The sequence below is a fragment of the Lathyrus oleraceus genome, chromosome 2 (genome assembly GCF_024323335.1).
Source record: "Lathyrus oleraceus cultivar Zhongwan6 chromosome 2, CAAS_Psat_ZW6_1.0, whole genome shotgun sequence".
In the NCBI taxonomy this organism is placed as follows: Eukaryota; Viridiplantae; Streptophyta; class Magnoliopsida; order Fabales; family Fabaceae; genus Lathyrus; species Lathyrus oleraceus.
The window spans coordinates 126675930-126693709 of record NC_066580.1 but is presented as its reverse complement, the minus strand read 5'-3'; the positions used below and the strand labels follow the sequence as shown (position 1 = coordinate 126693709).

Genomic DNA, 17780 nt, shown 5'->3' with positions numbered 1-17780 from the left:
AAATATGCATGTTGAGAATGTATAACATCATGTTGAGAAAAATTATATATTTATTTTCATAAATAAAGGGTGTCGGGTTTTAGTGGTGTCACACGGGTTACGTTTCTATGCTTGGTTGAAGGAGTCACCCTTCACATATTTCTTGAGGTGGCCCTCATGTATCAACCTTTATGATTATTTCTTTAATTATTAGGAATCACCACCTTTCAGACTCATATCCCATCACCTTATACCTAGGCGCATGTGGTGTCGGGATGTTGTGCAGGTGGAGTACCTCACACCATATATGTTCTCGAGGGGTGTTTAAAGCCATAAAGATTTTTGTCACCTTCCCCACCCTTTTGAATGTGGAATTATCCTTTACAAGCATGTATAATTATTCTTCCTTGAGGGATGAGAGATCTCAGTGTCGAGAACACGCTCCTTGGCATCGCGGGCCTTCTTTTCAGCATTACTTTCTTCGCCTTTGATGTAGCACCCCGCCCTGGCGACTACCTTGGCTAGCGTGAGTGTTGGGTTTTGGGAGAGGGATTCATTGAAGTGTCGCACCCATAGTCAAATTAGGAATGCTCCCACAAACATTTAATGGTTCGAAAGGACAACTTTTATGATATCCTCATTGAAGCGGACGAGATAGTCCCTCATCAATTCTGACGGACCCTAACGGATGTTGAATAGGCTCGTGGTGGACATCTTCCTGTGGCGACTGACAACGAATTGGTGTACCAATTTTCTCACTAATTCCCAATAGTTGTTAATAGAAGCGCGAGGAAGACCCATGTACCATTTGAGGGTAGCCTCCCTGAAGGTGCCTGACAACAACTTACATTTTAGGGAGTCTAGTGCTCCTATGATGACCATCTTCATGTTGATGGAGGTGACATGTTCATAGGGATTAATGTGTCTATCAGAGGTTATAATGCTTTAAATTATCTTATATCCATCTTTATATGACTTAGATAACAACGCTCCACCACTAGAAGCATCAAACATGTTTCGTGTTGATGGCGGTGACATTTTCGTAGAGATTAATGCATATTAGTATCCTATGAGGAGGACATTGTATAAAGAACTCTTTCAATCTCTCTCAGGCATTAAATAAAGATTCATCATCTCCTTGTCTAAATGATGTTATATCGTTCCTCATCTTAGCACTCTTGACAAAGGGAAAGTACTTAGCCAAAAAAAATTCAGCTAGAGAATTCCATGTGGCTTGGAAATGGTCTCTAAGGAATCCATCCATATCTTAGATATATACCTTAGAGTGTAGGTAAATAATATCAAAATGAAGGTGTCATCTGTAATCCCAAGAATCTTGAAGTTACTTGCCACTTCCAGGAATTGTCTCAAATGTAAATATGGATCCTTATTTACAACGCCTGAGTATTGACCAATGGCTTGCAAGATTTGGAACATTATTGGTTTAAACTAAAACTGGGCTAAAGTGATCTATGGATGGGTAATACTACTATTCATAACATTAGGATCAAAGACTGCATAGTCCATGGTGTTTCTTGCTCTACCATTGGCAATTCCAATGATGTTGTTATCTGCCATGGCACTGTCTGCCTGAACTGGTTACTCCTCTAGATCAACAATAAGAAAAAGAGGAGGGCTTCCTGGTAAGTGTCCAGTATCTTGAAATCTTCTTAACAATATGAAGGTCCTTTCAGGTTCAGGATCGCCTCTATAGACTAGGTTTAACAACCTGCGCATGTAATAACTAACGCATGTCATGTCACTAGAGTACATAGAACATTAGAAGCTCAAATTCTTATTTGACAAAAAGAAATAGGGTTTGGTACAAAATTAAAATGTTATCTTTGGTACATTCCCCTACAAAGGCGCCAAAAACTTGTTGTTTGAAAATGTGTGGTGTCACATGCAAGTATACATGTATGTTTTAAGTAGCACGTGATAAAGTATTAGGGATGTCAAACCCACAGGGACTGGAAGGTAACTTAGAATGATTTTGTAAAAAACTATTTTTTTTAAATAAGCATGAGCAAGATAAAAACAATTTATGATTGTCACAGATTCAGTTTTGTAACAAATAATTAGTATAATTGTGTTTAGATAGTAAATGAGTTCAGTAATAGAGAGCATGTTAGGCAATGCTCCATTAATATAAATTGGTTATTTATGTGTGTACGATGTGTTTTATTTTTCCAGAAAAGGCTAAAACTTGATTTAAGGGTGTATCTTTACATCATCAAAAGCATATACTTTAGAGCAAGGTGAAAAATCTCTAAGCTTCGCTTGTAACTCTAAAGCATGAATATTCTGAAAATCCTTTATGGTTGTAGCCACTTATCTCTAAGAGACTAATCTAGTGAATATCTTTATCCTACAATTTTAATAACTTTTATCATGAAATTCGCTTGATGTTAGATCTCTCACAACAACAAGCTTTTATCTTTTTCCAAGCTGATCAATTAAAGAAATAGATTTATAACAGTTTAACACATGATAAAACAAAGCATTAATAACACATCACTTAACATAAAAACTACATTATATTAACTTTCCATTTCTCAACATAAAAGGTTTAGCTTACAATGAGCTGAGTACATAAAACAATACTGGTTCCTAAGCTGATCATTCTTAAGCATATAGTGAAAAAGAAATAACAACCTAAGAGAAACTTATTTGTCTTCTTGCAATGGTTAATCGTCAAGAGACAACTTTTATCACTACAAGTATCAACAATAATCACTTAAGGTGGTGAGAAGAATAATATTCTCCATTTGCACTCAATTCACTCTCTTCATTGGTTTCTTCCAAGTGTTTTTCTCTAGAAAATGTTGAACTCATTTTCCTCCTTTAAAAGTTGTTTTTATAGTTGCTTCAGCTAGGGTTTATGACAAATGTCTTGGATCACGGGCTTGAGAATAAATCAAATAAGGCCCGAAATAAAGAAGAAGAAAAAGTTCCTTCCATTTCTTCTCATTCATACAACATTAGAATCAGGTATAAACAATAATGGGAGACAAAGTGTAGCGTGGCACACTGATGACACAAATGAGCGGGTGGCACTATCCTTTTTGATGCATGGTGCACTTAGTGGTTGTACTACGTACTGTATTTTTTTTCTAGCACCTTTTCTTATCCTTTCAAATTGGCTATCCTACCAATACAGATCGTTTCCACGCGTGGCATAAGAATGCAATTGGTGTTTCTCATTTTCTTCTAGTTGCTTCTAGCCTTCTTCTTTCCTTTGGGTACCAGTTGTTTTCCCAGGCTATCATTCTTGACCTCATCAAAACTAACCTTTCAAAAGCAACAAACACATAAAAACTACAAAATAGAACAACTATTGCACTCTTTACAAATTACCCTAAAAACAACAAAATAAGAATTTAACTACGGAATGGTAAAACAAATGACATTATCCAAGTATAATGACTTGTAATAACTCACAAAATATGGGTTATCAGACCCCTAAACTTGAATTATTACTTGGCCTCAGGTGATGCGACAGGTAACAACATAAAAAAAATTTACTACTTGTTCTCTCCTTCTCTAACAACTCAACTCGTCAGTCATCACAAGGGACTGTTTTAAAAATTTGGCATAACTCAGTCTTGTACTATTCAGCTTGTGTATGTGTGTGTATGTGTGTGTGCTCTTCCTAATGCTACATGACATGCCAGTACTCTTCAGTTAAGATAGTCATCCTAAATCCTAGTTTGATTATCTTATCCTATGGTCCAAGAACTCATTTCTATTAGTTTCAAAAGGGGGAATCGACTGTTTGCTTTATACTTTTTGTTCATTTTAAACTTGAGGCTTAAACATGCACTTTTATTTTTGTTAAGTTTTACTAGATGCTCTACCTTTTCACCTGAAGGTATCTCACTTTTAATGAGTCTAACCTGTTACTAATGGTAGAGACATCTATTGTTCTTCCAGTTTCTGGCACGCGAATTGTTCCTCCAGTTTCGTGCACACGAACTTATTTTTATGCTCATTAGAATTTCTCACTCTTTTTACACACATTTTTGTGTTCATTTATACATGCAGTGTATCCTTTATGCAAGCCTTAAGAAATCAGCCTTATCCTCCCCTATACTAAATCCTACCATGAATCCTTATTCCATATTTTAAAACAATTCAAACATATTAAGGCTAGCTAGTTTTCTGATTACTAGGGGCGCGACAGGGGTTATCAGAAATCACAAGAAGGTGTGATGATTAGCTCTCCAGGCCTTGCTTCCAATATTGTCACAGTCCCATCAGAATTGTTAAAAGTCTTTAGAACTTATGGTATTTTGGAGATGAAGTCAATTATTGTTCCTCTATTTTTTATTTATTTATTTACTTTAACATAAAAACTACTTAAAAGAAATTTATAACATAAAACAAAATTTCGTTCATTCATTGCTTGAGAATTAAAATGACAGAAATCTTAAAATTTCAAAATTAAATCCTAAACTAGCAGATGATTATGGTAGATTGGGTTTCAGTAGACAAATGTCATGATAGGAGCTGCCACACTTTCAAACATAAAGTAAGGACAAGGTCCTCACTGTCATTTGGTGAGCATGGCATACCATGACTTGTTAACCTGCATATATAGAAGGAAATACGAGCCAGGCTCGGAGCCTGTTGCTCTTCTCTACAACTTTTTCTTCCTTCTTTTTCTTACGCTCTTCCTTCTTGTTTTCAGCTTCTTCCTGGGGTTTTGCTTTTGTTGGCTTAGGCACTTCACTTACAACTTATGTCCTGATAGTTGTAGTTGGCTCTTTGTCTTTTGCAGGACTCCTTTACACATGGGTCTTTGATTTTGCTAGGATTTTCTTCTTGGTAAGTGTTTTCTTTGGGACAAGGTTGTTGGGTTTCTGTGGTGTCATTTATTTTGCTGGGATGATGATTGTTGGAACATCAGGGCTTTTCCCCTCATCTTCACCAACTTCAGCTTCAGGCTCAGACTATTGTGAGTCTTCAACAAAGTCATTCTCCTCACTTTCAGTAGTAAAATCTTCCTTGTGATCAGTTTCATCCTTTTCTACCATGTTGATTTGGTCCTCTTGCACATTCACAACTTCCTCCTCACAATCATTCTTTTCATTGTCTTCCTCATTCATTTGTTTATCTTCATCATTATGACTATCCTCTTGAGCATCTTTATATTCAACAATTTCCTTTTTCTTTAACTCATTAGTGTCTTTGTCAACTTTCTTGAGTAAGTCATTCAAGGTCTTCTCATCTTTATCTGAATCCTCTTCTTCAACTAGTTAATTCATGTTGAAGTCCCTAGATTGTTTGTCAGGTACTGGATGAGTAGTGATCTTCACTTTCTTTGGTTTCTTATTCTTCCTAGACCTCTTCTTGGGTTTTTCAGCATTGTCTTCTTCTGGAATGCCAGAACTGGACTCTGGATGTCATCCAAAGGAGACATTTTTCTTACTATTCTTCTTGTCTTTCTTCTTCCTCTTCATCTTATTTTCCTCTTCTTCATATTTTTCTTACTTATCATCCTAGTCTTCTTCATGAACTAATTCCCCCAGAATATGATGGGGGAACTAAGTGGATTTTCTAAAGCTTCCCCGATGCTAAGGGAAAACATCATTTCCTGCCAAGCTTGCAGATCTCTTCTAAACTTATAAAATTCCCTTTGGTCCTTATGCATTTGAAGTAAGACTCCTTATAGAACTCTGTCAATTTTAAAGGATGTTTCTCCATCTGACGCCTCTTGTCTTGCCTATGGATGCCTTTTTCTCCCTGTTGGCTTCATAAGTGTTTTAATTGCAGATTTGTTAAATGTTGTTTGGGGATGCCAGACTTCATGAGAGAGGCGCTAAGGCAAATCTTACCTTCTCAATAAGGTTGTGCTTAGACAGGGGAAATAGATCATTCCCTCATTCTTTTTGGAACAAACTTGGATTTCTTGTAAGATGATATTGGCAATTTTCACTACACTAAAGGAAGTAGTGTAGTGAATAAGTATCAGCCTGGCCTTCTTCGTAGTCTCATTGTGGGGAGTGGGACGAATAAAATTCTTGATGAATTGGTGTCGCTACCGCGAAAATTGACTGACTGAAAATGCTTTAATGAAAAGCACATAGAGTCGCCACTGAATTTTATTTATTCCTATACAAAGAGGAAAGGGAAAATAGTCGATAAAACCCTCTAGAAAAGGATTAAGGATTCGTCTCACAACCAAATATGGGTTCGAAAGTCGGTTATGTGATGGGAAGATATTATCACCCCTCACATCCATGGTACTCCATGGGAACCATTTATGTTGTCTACGTGTGTGGGTGTTTATCTTAAACTTATCTATTATCAGAAAAGGGGAAAGGGGTGGTTTTTTATTATTGTGCTCGCCAAGGATTGGGGTCATCGTGCCTATGTATCATCATCGGGGGATGAATAATCAGATCTTCGTAGTTTGGAGTAGAAAATGTTTGTGTATTGGTTGATTTTACCTTGAAAAAGGGGTTTCAGAATGATTTCCTAAGGCGTAAAAAGTAAGGTTTGATGAGTTGATGTTTGTTTTAGTGTCTTTGAAAAGAAATGTTTTTTATTAGAATTGCATTAAAGACTATGGGAAGAGGCGAATATTTTAGACAAACAAGTTAAGCGTCTTGTGCCTAAAATAATCAAAGGGTAGGATAACTCGATTCTTACTCATTCCCCACCACTTAAGGTCGTGGCTGTAAGACCCCAATTTTGACCCTAAGATCCCTCATGACATCATAACATTGCATTTGTATTGCCTCAAGGATCTTTAGCATCTTGGTTCCCTTTGCCTTTGGGTGGGACTCCTTGTGATTGGTTTGAGATCACCAAGCATGCTTGAATTATACATCATTGTTTCTCTTACTTTTGTTTACTAACCAAAAGCACAAAAATGTGTCACTAACATCTTTTGTTTGAAGCTTGAGTATCATCCAAGACACTTTGTGGGTTCTATTTAGATGATCAGTCAACATAAGGGAATGGCTTGAGATACTTCCAATAGGTTCAAATGGGGTCTATTCGTCAGTCAAAATGTTAATCTTGAAGGAGCAAAAGTTTGTTCATGAGTTGTCATGCTTGCTAGGCGAGCAGAATGGGTCGCCTAGTGAGTCCCAAGAAAAGCCACCAGAATCACTTACGCTCAGAGGAATTTCTTGAACTGTCATGCTCGCTAGGCGAAGCCCACGTGTTTAAAAATAAAAAAAAATAAAAAAAACGAAAAACGAAAAAATAATAATAAAAAAAAAATTAAAAAAAAAAATAATTAAAAAAGAAAAAAACAAAAAAAAACAAAAAAAAAATATAACAGAAAATTTTTGGACTTAGGCCTCTCTCATTTGAGCCCACAGGTCCACAAAAATTAGGTTATAAATTCAGAGTTTCAGTGAAACAAAAGGTCATTCTATTCCTATTACCCTGGCAGGGAAAAAGATAGTGAGAGAAGAGCTAACAGAGTTCAGAGCAACCTCTAGAGACTGAAGGGAACTCATCGGTAAAGAACCAATTCCCTCTCATATAAACCCTCAGATTGCTTTGCAAACCCAACGGGGTAATTCAATTTCATTCGATCTCTCCAGTCAGGTTTACCTTATTCCCATTACTTTATGCTTTTAATTTGAATGCTCTGAATGTATGAGGTATTATGGGTGAATTTGATACCCTTTTGATGCATGTGTTTGACAAGAGGTTTAGGCCTCCTACCCTTGGTTGCTTTTTGTGAGCTTTTTGTGAATTTTAATGGCATGATTCATGTGGTTACATTTTGATTTAGGGGCAACTCTTGATTACCCTATCTTGTATCTCTAACCTGTTTGTTGAGTTTTGTTTAGTGAGGGCTCATATGACTCTTGCAGAGATGGCTTGCCTGGTGTTCCACTTTATTTGTGGGATACCACCTGGAGGTTTATTCCGATTACCTGTACTGACTCACTTTCTTTGATGGTGCTAGCTTGAGAGATCTCTGGGTTTCTTATCTCTTTAATTGTTGTTACTTCGGATCTTTATCCGTACGGTAGATCTCTCGATCCCTTTACTTTTCCCGCATGTTACCGATTTCTTAGGTTTCGTATAGCCTCTCGTGGCATGTCATTTAAGGTAGCGCGGTTCCTTCATCTAAGACTTCCTTTTTGCATGAGCATCCCTAAACACCCCAAACTCATTGATTTTTCTTCTCCTAAGAACACGTTATCTCCTTCTACTACAGGCGAGTAAGTCTCCAAAGGTCGAGCATCCGGTAGATTGCGTAGTAACGTCGTTCACCCCAAAACACAACCCTTACCCCATAGGTGGTCGAACTACGTTTTGCTCTGATTTTCATCCCAGATGAGATACGTAGGCATAAGACGCGATGTCTTAGCGAGCACACTCCTCTTTAACCCCTAGGTAGCCGAGCTACGAAGACTCTGATTCTCAGATTCATATGAGATACGTATGCAGTGGATGCGACGTCCGTGCGAGTCATTTTCTTTTGACCCTTCTTTTAGTAAGTAGTACATTAGATAAACATATACGCTTTTCTCATCTCTTCAATCATGTTTGCACAAATAAATTTTCAAAAAAAAACAACAACCTTTGCAACAAATGTGAAAAGGGCTCCCTAGGAGTACCTAGGATGCTTTGGGTGCCTAACACCTTCCCATTGCATAACCAACCCCCTTACCCAGATCTGTGACATTTTTACTAGTTTTTGATTCGATAAAACTTTTAGGTTTTTGTTCGCTTTCTAACCATTCCTTTGGATAAATAGAAGTGCGGTGGCGACTCGACTTGTATGATTTACCTTGGATTTAGTCAATATCTCTAATGGTAACGAATACCCCGCTACAGAAAAGTGGCGACTCTGCTGGGGACGTCTATTAGCCTAGTGGGTTTTGCCGACTTTTCATGCTTGTTGTATTGTATTGGTTTTGTGACATATTTTTGTGCAATTTGGGATTACTGTATTGTATGTAATGATTGAATTGTTTGAATATTAATTCCTTGTATGCTTGGTGATCTTTGTGAGATGAGTTCTATACCGGGACTCGAGTGCACTTAAGATAGGAGAATGGTGTAGTCTTGTCGACTTGTGTGGAGTTATTCCTTAGCAAGTTGACTTGCAAGCCCATTCACTTGGTGGAGGTTATGTTGGGATCAATAATGTCACACAAGTAAGTTGTGGTTAGACATTACTCTTTCCACTATAGACCTTAGAAGCCAAGGACCTTAGTTTACCAAGCCCATCTTGGCCTTTTCTTAGGATGTAGTGCGAAGGTCGTTCAAGTGAAAGATTTGATACGATTGTTACGCGATACTACACTCATAAGAGTCTCTCTTGAGAATATGTTTGGAATACGAGTAGTCGTTTCTCCAATAATATCCGAAAGATGGGATGATGACTATGGGAACCTCTTGTAGAACATGTTTGGCAGGTTTAAACCCTAGTACACTCCCTTTTGGGTGGTTCTTAACCTAACTCCATGCTCGTGACTTACAACAAACCCTTGATTCATGGTTGATCCGTTCATGAATCCTTAATATCAATGGAACATGGGTGTTGATAAGGTGTAAACCATAATCCACCAAAATGGATGATTGATATTAAGGATAACATGATCCATCCCATGACCTTTGTTTGGTGTGCTTTGCTTGATCCTTGAGTGTGATTGTTGCATTCATGCATTCATGCACCCATTTGCATTCATATCATCAAAATAATAAGAAAATTTTCAAGGAACTTAAGAGGTCTATTTGCAAAAATTTCAGACATGGAAAGACAAAGAAGGAATACAAAAAAGTACAGCTTCAGACAATTAGATTTGAAAGAGTTAAGGAATCTGACATCCTGTGTATTAGATCCTTTGGGTTTCAAGGCTCGTTTTGGGAAGCTTCTTCCTCTTCTGACTACTCAGGTGGATGAAGGATTGGTGAGTGTATTGGTGCAGTTTTATGATCCCTTGTACCGTTGCTTCACGTTTCCGGATTTCCAGCTTTTGCCTACCCTTGAGGAGTATGCTTACCTTGTGGGTATACCTATTCTAGACCAGTTGCCGTTCAGTGGCTTGGAGAGTATTCCTACTTCTCAAGATATAGCAGACATGTTACACATAGATGAATCTCTGGTTGATGCTCATATGACTACCAAAGGTGGAATTCAAGGTCTCCCTTCTAAGTTCCTCATTGCTCAAGCTACTATATATGGGAAGGCCATGAGTGAGGATACCTTTGAAGCCATATTTGTACTTCTCATCTATGGGCTAGTGTTATTCCCCAACATCGACAAGTTTGTGGATGTGAACGCTATTAGGATTTTCTCTACTCTTAATCTCGTTCCTACTCTGTTGGGCGATACATATTTCTCTTTGCATATGAGGAATGCGAAGGGTGGTGGCGCTATTGTGTGTTGTTTGCCTCTATTGTATAAGTGGTTTATTTCTCACTTGCCTCAGACGGTCGCTTTCAAGGAGAACAAGGAATGTCTACGGTGGTCCACGAGACTTATGTCTCTCACTAATGATGATATCTCTTGGTATAACCGTGTGTATGACGGTGTGCAGATTATTGACTCTTGTGGCGAATTCTCCAATGTACCTCTTCTTGGTACCTGTGGTGGGATTAACTACAATCCTGTTTTGGCACGTCGGCAGCTTGGGTTCCCCCTAAAGGATAAACCCAATAACATTCTGTTAGAGGGTGTATTCTTTCAGGATGGTAAAGATCCCCAAGGCTTGAAAGTTAGGATGGTCCGCGCTTGGCGCAAGATTCATAGGAAAGGAAGGAAAGAGTTGGGTCCTAAGAATTGCATCGCTTTGGAGCCTTACACTGTTTGGGTTAGGAAGAGGGCGTCTGAGTATCTTATGCCTTACGAGTATCCGAGACCTACACCTATGATTATGGCTGGGCCTTCAACCCTCCCTAATCAAGGAGTAGAGGAGTTGAGAGAGGAAGACCGTTCACATGCCTGAATCCGTGAACGTGAAGAGTTGCTTCAGCAGATTAAGGAGAAGGATGCGTTGATTGAGTTTCTTGAGCATCAGGTTATTGATGACCCTGATGATGTATGGACTTCTCTACTTCCTCAGTCTTCTAAGTTCTGGAAGAGGAGGTATGATCGACTCGCCAAAGAGAAGGCCGATATGGAGGCAGCCTACGAGAGGGAGGTGAAGAGGTTTCGCGCATCTTATCTTCCTGTGTCCCGAGCTTTGGATGATTTTTTCTAGGGATCCATAAGACGATTATTTTCCTTTTCTCTTGTATATGATTGACGATACTGCACTTCTTTTCCCTGATATTATTTGATGAGATATTTCCATATGTGATAAAATGCTTAATATTTCCAAAATTTGCAAATAAAACTCTAAAGTTCCTTTGAAATAAAAAACAAATCATATGCACAAACATTGCATGCATCATATGCATAAGCAGGTTTTGTTTTCGGTCCCTTGCCTTGTGGTCTAACTCTGTGTCCTTCATTTATTTTGAAGACAAGCTGACTCACCGGTACTACACTAGAGCCAATATTTCAAGACTGATGGATCACTCAGACCATGGATTCACGAGGCAGGCGCCGTGACATCCACCCTACACCAGAAATTGAAATTTGTGAAAAACAAGAAGCTGGTGGTGGTAGGGGGAGAAAGGGCTCTCCTGGTTAGCCATTTGTCTTCCTTCTCTTATATAGATGTTGAGGTTGAAATTGGAACTCCTTTCCAAGCTTTATCTATAGCTGAGCCTATTGAGAAGAGAACTCCTTCATTTGCTTCCTACAAAGATGCAAAGCTGGCCATTGAGCGTGGTGCAACCACTGGTTTAGGAAAAATGATTGAGTTAGAATATAACGAGTCCCGGGCTGACATAGGTTTTTCTTTTGGTACTTTCAACAAGCAATGGTTATTCAAGAGTGGAGGTTTCATCCACACTGGTCTAGATGAGGAGGCTGCTACCGTTTTAGAAGAAGATAAAAAGGATTCTGGCAACTTCATCATCCCTGGTGGGGTCTGCAACAATTGGGTCGTTGTGGATATTCCAACAGTTGTCCATAAGTCAACGTAATGATCACTTTGTTTAAAAACCCTTCTCCCATGCCAAAAGGAGGAGTGATAACATTGTTGGCACATAAGTACAATGATATTTTCATTCAATAAATTCATGTTAAATGTTTGTTTTTCCCATTTATTTTCCCTTTTTGTTTTTGCATGAAATTGATGATCACATAAAACCCTAAAAAATAAAATAAAATTTACCTTCTCATCTGCATAATGATTTGCCTTGTTTGAATTCTAAATCTTTTCATATCCAAAATCATTATGCAGGTTGATTTCTAAACCCATTGAACATAATGACCCAACACCATCTCCCAATTTTGAATTCCCTGTATTTAAGGCAGAGGAAGATGATGTTGAAGAGATTCCTGATGAGATCACCCAGCTACTTGAGCATGAAGAGAAGATCATTCAGCTGCATCTTGAGAATCTGGAAACAGTCAACTTGGGGTCTGAAGATTGTGTGCGAGAGGTAAAGATTTGGGCACTTCTGGAAGAATCTGTTAAGAAGGGGTTGATTAAGTTGTTACGAGAATATGTTGACGTCTTTGCCTGGTCATATGAAGACATGACTGGTCTAGATACTGATATTGTGCAACATTTCCTACCTCTAAAGCCTGAGTGCATGCATGTAAAGTAGAAGCTCAGAAGAACTCATCCTGATATGGCAGTGAAGATCAAAGAGGAAGTTCAGAAGCAAATTGATGTGGGGTTCCTGGTGACTTCTATATATCCTCAATGGGTGGCCAATATTGTGCCCGTGCCTAAGAAAGATGGAAAAGTCCGGATGTGTGTGGACTATAGAGACTTGAATAAAGCTAGTCCAAAAGATGATTTTCCTCTACCACATATTGATATGTTGGTTGACAATACAACTAAATTCAATGTCTTCTCATTTATGGATGGATTTTCCGGATATAATCAGATCAAGATGGCACCCGATGATATGGAGAAGACAACATTCATCACACCTTAGGGAACATTCTGTTATCGAGTGATGCCCTTCGGTTTGAAGAACGCTGGAGCCACGTATCAACGAGCTATGACTACCTTGACATGATGCACAAGGAGATTGAGGTGTACGTTGACGATATGATCGCTAAATCAAGATCGGAGGATGTACTCCCTGTAGAGGTGGAGATCCCATCAATGAGAGTCTTGATGGAAGCCAAGTTGACTGATGCCGAATGGGTTCAGAGTCGTTATGACCAGCTGAATTTGATAGAGGAGAAGAGATTGAATGCCATGTGCCACAGTCAGTTATATCAGTAAAGGATGAAGAAAGCTTTTGATAAGAAGGTCAAGCCTCGTGTGTTCCGAGAAGGTGACCATGTGCTCAATAAAGTCTTATCTTTCGCGCCCGATTCCAGGGGCAAGTGGACTCCAAACTATGAGGGTCCGTATGTTGTTAAGAGAGCCTTTTCAGGCGGTGCTTTGATACTTACAACTATGGATGGGGAGGATTTCACTCGTCCTGTGAATTCAGATGCAGTCAAGAAATACTTCGCCTAAAAAAAACTGAATAGCTCGCTAAGTTGAAAACCCGAAAGGGCGACTTAGGCAAAAATGAGCGTCTCGGTGGATTGAAAACCCGAAAGGGCGATCCAGGAAAAAGTTAGAGACACAAAAAATATATAATAATGATATAGGTATCCCGCTAGATTGAGCACCTCATCCTGGGGCAATCTAGGAAAAAATTAGGGATTTGGCAAGTAACTGCATCCTGACAAGACTTTGTTCTACAACTGTCGTCCGTCAGAGATCCTTGCTCATTATCAGCCAAAGCTTCAAATACATCGGATTCAGAATTGGTCATTATGTTCAATGTAGCCCTTTTCCAATATATATCACCAATTTTAAATTTGTAAAGATCTATGGAGTCTTGCCATTCGCAGACTACCATTCTATCAAATAAATTTGAGCCTTTTATCCAATTATTGGCACTCTTATCTGTTTCTATTCAACAAATGTTTTGCATGTTTTGATTAAGAAAATACCATTGTTTTTACGATCAAATTTTTTATAATTTGTTTTTAAAAAAAGTGAACATTCACAATGACGGAAGGATACTAAGGAGATCCTCAGTGCTCTCCCAAGGATGGTACGATCCCCAACAGGGTAAGATTTTTGTCCATATTCCTGGCATGACTGTATCTCCTCCCTCCGAAACCTCTTGTGGTTTATCCTACCAAGTGGATTGCTTGTTGAGAGTCACCTCTCTTCCCTTCAGCAGAGTAGTAATCTTTCTTCCTCGGCAGCTTGGATCTCTTTGGGCAAGAGCGGTATTTGGTGGTTGATCCTGATAAATCCTTTATCTCCTCGGATAGATTCCCTAGTAGAGTTGTTGGTGTGGTGGACCTTGTTTGTGATAACTCTCGTCCCTAGCTGGAATGATTGATGATTCATCCCTTGCAGAGTTCTTTGCTTCCTGGTATCTCTGATCCCCAGCAGATTGGATACTCTCCGGTAAACTTGGCTTTCTCTCTTGAGATGTAGTACCGGGTGGTTGATTCCTGGACCTGGTTGTGTTAGATATGTCTGTTTGTCAGCATACATCATACATAAACCACGCATATACATGCATAATTATAACATTCATATATTCATGTTGCATTCTTTGCCCTATATCGTTGTTTATTGTCTCCTGCTAATTGGTGATATATTTCCCCAAGCAGATGTGTGTGTGTTTGATCTCTCCATATAGAGTCAGCTCCATAAGCAGAAAGCGTCTATCCTTTCTTCCATATTCCCCACCGGGTTATATCCTCGTGGATGTTGATTGTTTTTGTTCCTTCCCAACACATATACTAGGATGGTTTTCCCCATTGAGTTATATCCTCACCGGGACAAGTCTTGATTTAGTGTGCCTATCTAGTTTGATCCTAGAACGGTCTCTTGAGACTCTTTTCCTGTTTCCCCGTGGTAAATGAATAATTGCTCAATAATTAGTAATTATTATCCCCGGCGGAGTCTGCGGTTCTCTACCCTCATACCGGTAGTTGTAAACCCTATTTCTTCCCTTTTTGCAGAGTAACTATTTTTGCTCATCTTTAATTGGTGATAGTTATCTTCATCCAATATTCGGTGATGATATCCCCTTATCTGCTTGGATAATTGCCCTGATTACGCAATTTATCCCCAGCGGATCATCTCTCGTCTACCTTGTTGTTGTTGGTGACGATTGTTTCTCTCCTGAATTGGTCATCATTATATACCTAGTTTCGGTATCCCGATGCCTTTTCTTTTCGGTCGATTTATCCTTTATTAACCCAGTAACCGGTTGTGGATAATCGTCCATGCGAGTATATTATCTACGTTCTGACGGTAATAGATAGTATATCTCATGCACTCTCGGGTCTGAAGCCTTTTGTTCTTCCCCAGTTGAGTAAGATTCATATCCCCTTTGTGGAGTCGAATATCCATCCTGTAATCGAGTTTGCTTTTAGCCCTCTTTTGGATGATGAGTGTTTTGGGAATATTCCCCAATTCACGCCTTGGTTGGTCACCTCTTATATGCCCAGTTACCGGTATCCCTGGTGTTCCTTCCTCTCTGCTCCCTATTATGACTCTTTGTCCCCTGTGGAGTCAGAATCCCTGAGTTGAAGTATACCTTTTATGTTTTCCTCAGACGTTTTGAAGTTTTGATATCTCTCACCCTTATACCGGTCTTGGATATTCATCTCTTCCTGAGCATGTTGTATCTCTCACCCTCATACCTGGCGTTCAGATCACATGTCTCCTTGAGCTTATTACCCAGTAACCGGTAATACCTCGTCCCGCTGCTTCCCCAGGAGTGTCCTTGTGGACATCCCCAGCAAAGTCTCTTAGTGGATTGTTTTCATCCGGATTTTATCCGAAGTATCCGCTGTGGATAGTTTTTTGTTGTATTGGCATATTCCCCAATACATGCATCTTCGAGTTAGCTTGAGTCTTGCTATTGGATCTTTTCCCTTTGGAATTCTGTTCCCCACGCTTTGAGTCGTGACCTGCTCGCGCATTTTTATCCCTTTTCTATCCCCAGGAGAGTCCCCAGGGTCTTGGTCCCATGGAGTGAATTGCTCATATGGATTATCAGTGGCTTCTGATTTCTTTGCTTTTGTGGACACATATCTCCACAGAGTGCTACCATTTTTCATACCTACATTTGCATCATGAGGTCTCTTAGGGACCAAAATTCGTCTCTTTGTTATTATTTAAGCTCATTCTACCCCGTCGAGACGAAGATTTTAACCTTCACTTCTCCGGCTAGAATGACCTTAAATAGGGGCATCTGTAAGACCCCAATTTTGACCCTAAGATCCCTCATGGCATCATAACATTGCATTTGCATTGCCTCAAGGATCTTTAGCATCTTGGTTCCCTTTGCCTTTGGGTGGGACTCCTTGTGATTGGTTTGAGATCACCAAGCATGCTTGAATTATACATCATTGGATAAATAGAAGTGCGGTGGCGACTCGACTTGTATGATTTACCTTGGATATAGTCAATATCTCTAATGGTAACGAATACCCTGCTACAGTTGCGTACAACTTTAATCGTATTTTATTGTATTTTTGGATTTGATTGGGAAAAAGGCCATTTGATGTTGGATCAAGGGTTTATTGCTTATTGATTTTGAAATGGTGATGTACATGGATATTTACAAGGAAATAAATGCGAGAAATAAGGATCTCATTGTAAGGTAGCCCAAAAGAAAACCTTGTGTGTGCAAAGTGACCTATGCTAACAAGTGGATAATGGACTTAAGATCATGTCTCCATGGGGTAGTACCATGAATGTCATTCTTACAATAAAAGATTGCAAGTCACTAATGAAATTCCAAGTCAGAGAAAAAGGTTAATAATCATGACAATGTCTAAGTGCAAGGGTCATAATGAGTCCTCTAAGTCCAACAGTGGGTCACATATGAATGCAATTTTTTGTCTTTTGATTTAATTATGTTTTTTTGTTCTTTTTGATTATGCAATACACAAAATAAAATGACAGGAAATAAATGACAATAAGATAAAGATGCATGAAATAGATACAATGATGATGGATATAAGAATAAAGTACTTGAAAGTAAATAACAAGAAAGTAAATTGACAAGAAAATAAATGACAAGAAGATAAATTAGGTCAATAAGATCAATGGTTAGTGATGAAAGTTAATGGTTAAAAATCAAATTGCACAAGGTAACTACCTAGGGATTATCTATTCCCAAGTCAAAGGACTCAAAATATGGCACATCGAGGGATAACCTATCATTGATGCAAAGTATTGAAGATGATTCATGATCATCTATCAATAAATTTGGATCAAAGAAGGTTATAACAACCTCAGGTCCATCTATCAATGATTTGAAGAGTGGAAGATTGTATTACCCAAATAATTACAAGTTAAAAGTCAGATAATGTATAATTTAGACATCCAAATCCAAGTGTTAATGGTTAATGATCAATGGATACAATGTAACACAAGTAGAATTAGAAAATAAAACTCGATTAACTGAGGGTCTCATCTATACATCAAGAAGTTCACACATGATCGACTAAGGGCAACCTACCAATACCTCAAAGTGTCAAGAATGATCTATCGATCATTCTTGAACATATTTGAAGTATTGAAGGTTTAATCAATCTTAGGATCAATTACCAATGATCAAGAAATTGTCATCAACCAAGGCCAAACACAAGGGAAAAATGACCAATTAAAATGATAAAAAAAATGGTATAAATAAAAGATATGGATGGAATGTATTTAATAAAAACTTTGGTTAAAAGAAATAAACAAGAAAAAATAAAATAAAATGGAAAA

The 17780-nt window shown here is 38.5% G+C and overlaps 1 non-coding gene across 1 annotated transcript; it reads left to right on the top strand.

Annotated features, from left to right (window-relative positions):
* Positions 1–1043: 1043 nt before the first annotated feature.
* LOC127123973 (small nucleolar RNA R71) lies at positions 1044–1150 on the top strand. Its single transcript, XR_007803625.1, has one exon. It is a non-coding gene; the product is annotated as a small nucleolar RNA R71 (small nucleolar RNA).
* Positions 1151–17780: the final 16630 nt, after the last annotated feature.